Raw genomic sequence first — 6,504 nt, forward strand, 5'->3', positions numbered from 1 at the left:
ATTTATTTAATTTTAGAATAAGGCTGTAACCTAACAAAATGTGGAAAAAGTCAAGGGGTCTGAATACTTTCCAAAGGCACTGTGTGTGTGTGTATATATATATATAGAGAGAGAGAGAGAGAGAGAGAGAGAGAGAGAGAGAGAGAGAGAGAGAGAGAGAGAGAGAGAGAGAGAGAGAGAGAGAGAGAGAGAGAGAGAGAGAGAGAGAGAGAGAGAGAGAGAGAGAGAGAGAGAGAGAGAGAGAGAGAGAGAGAGATGAAGTCGGAAGTTTACATACACTGAAATACATCCAAAGGTGCACCTCCAATTGACTCAAATGATGTCAATTAGCCTATCAGAAGCTTCTGAAGCCATGACATCATTTTCTGGAATTTTCCAAGCTGTTTAAAGACACAGTCAACTTAGTGTATGTAAACTTCTGACCCACTGGAATTGTGATACAGGGAATTATAAGTGAAATAATCTGTCTGTAAAAAATTGTTGGAAAAATTACTTGTGTCATGCACAAAGTTGATGTCCTAACTGACTTGCCAAAAATATAGTTTTTTAACAAGAAATGTGTGGAGTGGTTGAAAAACAAGTTTTAATGACTCCAACCAAAGTGTATGTAGACTTCCGACTTCAACTGTAGATATATATAATTTGTGTTCTATATATATATATATATATATATATATATGTTTAGTTTGAGTTGAGTCAGATCTCTCTCTCTCCGTCTCATTTCCTTTCCTGTAGGTGGTGTGTGAGTGTTAAGTTTTGTGAAGCACATTTTCACTATAAAATGCACCTTTATAATAAATCATAATAATAATCCATGTGTTTATCATCAAAATTTGTAGACTTACACTACCGTTCAACAGTTTTGGTGTCACTTAGAAATGTCCTTGTTTTTGAAAGATTTTTTAATTTTTTTTTTGTCCATTAAATTAACATCAAATTGATCAGAAATACAGTGTAGACATTGGTGATGTTGTAAATTACTATTGTAGCTGGAAACGGCAGATTCTTTTAATGGAATATCTACATAGGCGTATCAGCTGTCACGGTTGTCGTACGGATTGGACCAAGGTGCAGCGGGAATGTGTGTGCTCATCTTCTGTTATTCGGCAGAAAGAAGGAAAAACAAAACAAAACACACGTATACAAAAAAAAACAACGACGATAAACAGTCTTGTCAGGCACACAGCTAAACAAGAAACAACTACCCACAAAAAAACATAGACAAAACACCCCTACTAAATAGGACCTTCAATTAGAGGCAACGAGGAGCAGCTGCTTCCAATTGAAGGTCAACCCCCCCCCCCCCCCCATTAAGTAAACATAGAAATAGAAAGACTAGAACTAACATAGAAATAAACTAACAAGAACATAGCCCAACAAACCCCGAAACACTCTAAACAAACACCCCTCTTACATAGGAACATAGCCCAACAAACCACATAAAACAAACACCCCCTGCCACGTCCTGACCAAACCTGGCTCCAAACTTTTGAACTGTAGTGAATGTAAGGTAGCCTACTATTCCTAAGGCGATGAGTAGATTGGATAATAATATTTTCATAATTTGTGCTAATAATATAACTCAATCGCTGTTCGATATTTTCTCGCGTAATTCATTTTACAGACACAAAAAGATCTGTCGCCATTTATAAAATTGTACCGAAACTTCCTGTTTCCTTCACAGCTGCCCTGATTTTTTTTTTTAGACACTATGACTTTACTCGCATAGAAACTGTGGATGGAATCGTGGTTAGTGGACGATCAATATTTATTCTTGTTTTCTAGAACACAACTTGAACCTTCCGTAGGAGGAACCCAAGTGGTGGACCTGGTTTCAAGGACAGAAAAGTCTACAAATGCAATTTCTTCAGTTGATTTTTACATTTGCCATATTGTGTTTAATACCGTATTATCAGACAAAAAAAAACATAATTTGGTGCAGCTTGCCAGCTCAGAGTTCAAAACAATACTAAACACTGCATTGGAGAAGAGGACAAAAGCAGTGTTGGAGACCATCTGTTGGAGGCCATCTGTTGGAGGCCATCTGTTGGAGGCCATCTGTTGGAGGCCATCTGTTGGAGGCCATCTGTTGGAGACCATCTGTTGGAGGCCATCTGTTGGAGAACATCTGTTGGAGGCCATCTGTTGGAGACCATCTGTTGGAGGTCATCTGTTGGAGGTCATCTGTTGGAGGCCATCTGTTGGAGACCATCTGTTGGAGACCATCTGTTGGAGACCATCTGTTGGAGGCCATCTGTTGGAGACCATCTGTTAGAGGCCATCTGTTGGAGGCCATCTGTTGGAGACCATCTGTTGGAGGCCATCTGTTGGAGGCCATCTGTTGGAGGCCATCTGTTGGAGGCCATCTGATGGAGGCCATCTGTTGGAGGCCATCTGTTGGAGACCATCTGTTGGAGGCCATCTGTTGGAGGCCATCTGTTGGAGACCATCTGTTGGAGGCCATCTGTTGGAGACCATCTGTTGGAGGCCATCTGTTGGAGGCCATCTGTTGGAGACCATCTGTTAGAGGCTATCTGTTGGAGGCCATCTGTTGGAGACCATCTGTTGGAGACCATCTGTTAGAGGCCATCTGTTGGAGACCATCTGTTGGAGGCCATCTGTTGGAGGCCATCTGTTGGAGGCTATCTGTTGGAGACCATCTGTTGGAGACCATCTGTTGGAGACCATCTGTTGGAGACCATCTGTTGGAGGCCATCTGTTGGAGACCATCTGTTAGAGGCCATCTGTTGGAGACCATCTGTTGGAGGCTATCTGTTGGAGACCATCTGTTGGAGACCATCTGTTGGAGACCATCTGTTGGAGGCCATCTGTTGGAGACCATCTGTTGGAGGCCATCTGTTGGAGACCATCTGTTAGAGGCCATCTGTTGGAGGCCATCTGTTGGAGACCATCTGTTGGAGGCCATCTGTTGGAGGCCATCTGTTGGAGACCATCTGTTAGAGGCTATCTGTTGGAGGCCATCTGTTGGAGGCCATCTGTTGGAGGCTATCTGTTGGAGACCATCTGTTGGAGGCCATCTGTTGGAGACCATCTGTTGGAGGTCATCTGTTGGAGGCCATCTGTTGGAGGCCATCTGTTGGAGACCATCTGTTGGAGGCCATCTGTTGGAGGCCATCTGTTGGAGACCATCTGTTGGAGGCCATCTGTTAGAGGCCATCTGTTGGAGGCCATCTGTTAGAGGCCATCTGTTGGAGACCATCTGTTGGAGGCCATCTGTTGGAGGCCATCTGTTGGAGGCCATCTGTTGGAGACCATCTGTTGGAGACCATCTGTTGGAGGCCATCTGTTGGAGGCCATCTGTTGGAGGCTATCTGTTGGAGACCATCTGTTGGAGGCCATCTGTTGGAGACCATCTGTTGGAGGTCATCTGTTGGAGGCCATCTGTTGGAGGCCATCTGTTGGAGACCATCTGTTGGAGGCCATCTGTTAGAGGCCATCTGTTGGAGGCCATCTGTTAGAGGCCATCTGTTGGAGACCATCTGTTGGAGGCCATCTGTTGGAGGCCATCTGTTGGAGGCCATCTGTTGGAGACCATCTGTTAGAGACCATCTGTTGGAGGCCATCTGTTGGAGACCATCTGTTGGAGGCCATCTGTTGGAGGCCATCTGTTGGAGACCATCTGTTGGAGACCATCTGTTGGAGGCCATCTGTTGGAGGCCATCTGTTGGAGGCTATCTGTTGGAGACCATCTGTTGGAGGCCATCTGTTGGAGACCATCTGTTGGAGGTCATCTGTTGGAGGCCATCTGTTGGAGGCCATCTGTTGGAGACCATCTGTTGGAGGCCATCTGTTGGAGACCATCTGTTGGAGACCATCTGTTGGAGGCCATCTGTTGGAGGCCATCTGTTAGAGGCCATCTGTTGGAGACCATCTGTTGGAGGCCATCTGTTGGAGGCCATCTGTTGGAGGCCATCTGTTGGAGACCATCTGTTGGAGACCATCTGTTGGAGGCCATCTGTTGGAGGCCATCTGTTAGAGGCCATCTGTTGGAACGCACCTTTATGTGAGGCATAATGAGGAAATATGTTTAGGTGAAAATCATGAAAATCTTAGTACCATTGCTGTAGTTCTATACGCACATTAGGACAGTATAATTGAAACTGTAATACTAACTAACGAAAACAATGTCTTATTTCTGTTTTTCTTTCATTTCAGAGGGTCAAGCAACATGGTTGTCAAGGCGGAGTTAAAGCGGAGTCCCTTCTTCAATCTCCCTGAAGAGGAGGATCCTCTCCAATCTCCCTGAAGAGGAGGCCCTTCTCCAATCTCCCTGAAGAGGAGGATCCTCTCCAATCTCCCTGAAGAGGAGGCCCTTCTCCAATCTCCCTGAAGAGGAGGCCCCTCTCCAATCTCCCTGAAGAGGAGGCCCTTCTCCAATCTCCCTGAAGAGGAGGCCCTTCTCCAATCTCCCTGAAGAGGAGGCCCTTCTCCAATCTCCCTGAAGAGGAGGCCCTTCTCCAATCTCCCTGAAGAGGAGGCCCTTCTCCAATCTCCCTGAAGAGGAGGATCCTCTCCAATCTCCCTGAAGAGGAGGCCCTTCTCCAATCTCCCTGAAGAGGAGGCCCTTCTCCAATCTCCCTGAAGAGGAGGCCCTTCTCCAATCTCCCTGAAGAGGAGGCCCTTCTCCAATCTCCCTGAAGAGGAGGATCCTCTCCAATCTCCATGAACTGCTGACTTTAGAGGCGACAGTCAATCTGCAGGGTGGTGTCTAGAGCCAGTAAACCTTTGGATGACTGGCACAACACTCTAACCACTAGGCTACCTGCCGCCCCTACACTCTAACCACTAGGCTACCTGCCGCCCCTCCACTCTAACCACTTCGCTACCTGCCGCCCCTCCACTCTAACCACTAGGCTACCTGCCGCCCCTCCACTCTAACCACTAGGCTACCTGCCGCCCCTCCACTCTAACCACTAGGCTACCTGCCCCCCCTCCACTCTAACCACTAGGCTACCTGCCGCCTCTCCACTCTAACCACTAGGCTACCTGCCGCCCCTCCACTCTAACCACTAGGCTACCTGCCGCCCCTCCACTCTAACCACTAGGCTACCTGCCGCCCCTCCACTCTAACCACTAGGCTACCTGCCGCCCCTCCACTCTAACCACTTGGCTACCTGCCGCCCCTCCACTCTAACCCCTAGGCTACCTGCCGCCCCTACACTCTAACCACTAGGCTACCTGCCGCCCCTCCACTCTAACCACTAGGCTACCTGCCGCCCCTCCAGTCTAACCACTAGGCTACCTGCCGCCCCCCTACACTCTAATTGGCTCATCGCGCTCTAGCGACTCCTTGTGGCGGGCAGGGCGCCAGCAGGCTGAACCTGGTCGTCAGTTGAACAGTGTTTCGTCCGACACAGTGGTGCAGCTGGCTTCTGGATTAAGCGGGGCTGGTGTTAAGAATCGCGTTGTTTCCGGAGGTCACATGACTCGACCTTCGCCTCTCCCGAGAGCCAGTTGGGGAGTTGCAGCGATGAGACAAGATCGTAATCCCGAAATTGTGGAGAAAAAAAAAGAGGAGAGTGTTTGAATTTTGAGCAATAGAATAAGAATTGGTCTTCCTCTGCACACACACAAGAAAAACATTTTTATAATGTTTACTTTGTTAGTAGAAGCTTTAACTGGACCGTAGCTTATTACTAACTAAAACTGTCATTACACTATAAGGTTTTTATTCTACGAGAAACTAAAATGGTCTGTTATATTCCATTATATTCTTAAAATATATGTGTTGAATGAATATACACAAGGGATGTCTTCTAAATTAACAACTCGATGGTAGAATGCCAAACAAAAAAAGCCTCCACTGCAAAGCACAGATCAATAAATAAAGATTTCACACCTGAATTATTTAATTTAGTTGTTATATTTATTACATTCACTTGTGGAATGTCACTAAATAGATAACAACCATAGAATGGAGTGGTAGAGAGTCAGGTGGAGAATGGAGTGGTAGAGTCAGGTGGAGAATGGAGTGGTAGAGAGTCAGGTGGAGAATGGAGTGGTAGAGTCAGGTGGAGAATGGATTGGTAGAGAGTCAGGTGGAGAATGGAATGCTAGAGAGTCAGGTGGAGAATGGATTGGTAGAGAGTCAGGTGGAGAATGGAGTGGTAGAGAGTCAGGTGGAGAATGGAGTGGTAGAGTCAGGTGGAGAATGGAGTGGTAGAGAGTCAGGTGGAGAATGGAGTGGTAGAGAGTCAGGTGGAGAATGGAGTGGTAGAGAGTCAGGTGGAGAATGGAGTGGTAGAGAGTCAGGTGGAGAATGGATTAATAGAGAGTCAGGTGGAGAATGGAGTGGCAGAGAGTCAGGTGGAGAATGGAGTGGCAGAGAGTCAGGTGGAGAATGGAGTGGTAGAGAGTCAGGTGGAGAATGGAGTGGTAGAGAGTCAGGTGAAGAATGGAGTGGTAGAGAGTCAGGTGGAGAATGGAGTGGTAGAGAGTCAGGTGGAGAATGGAATGCTAGAGAGTCAGGTGGAGAATGGAGTG

The sequence above is a fragment of the Salmo salar genome, chromosome ssa27 (genome assembly GCF_905237065.1).
Source record: "Salmo salar chromosome ssa27, Ssal_v3.1, whole genome shotgun sequence".
Taxonomy (NCBI): domain Eukaryota; kingdom Metazoa; phylum Chordata; class Actinopteri; order Salmoniformes; family Salmonidae; genus Salmo; species Salmo salar.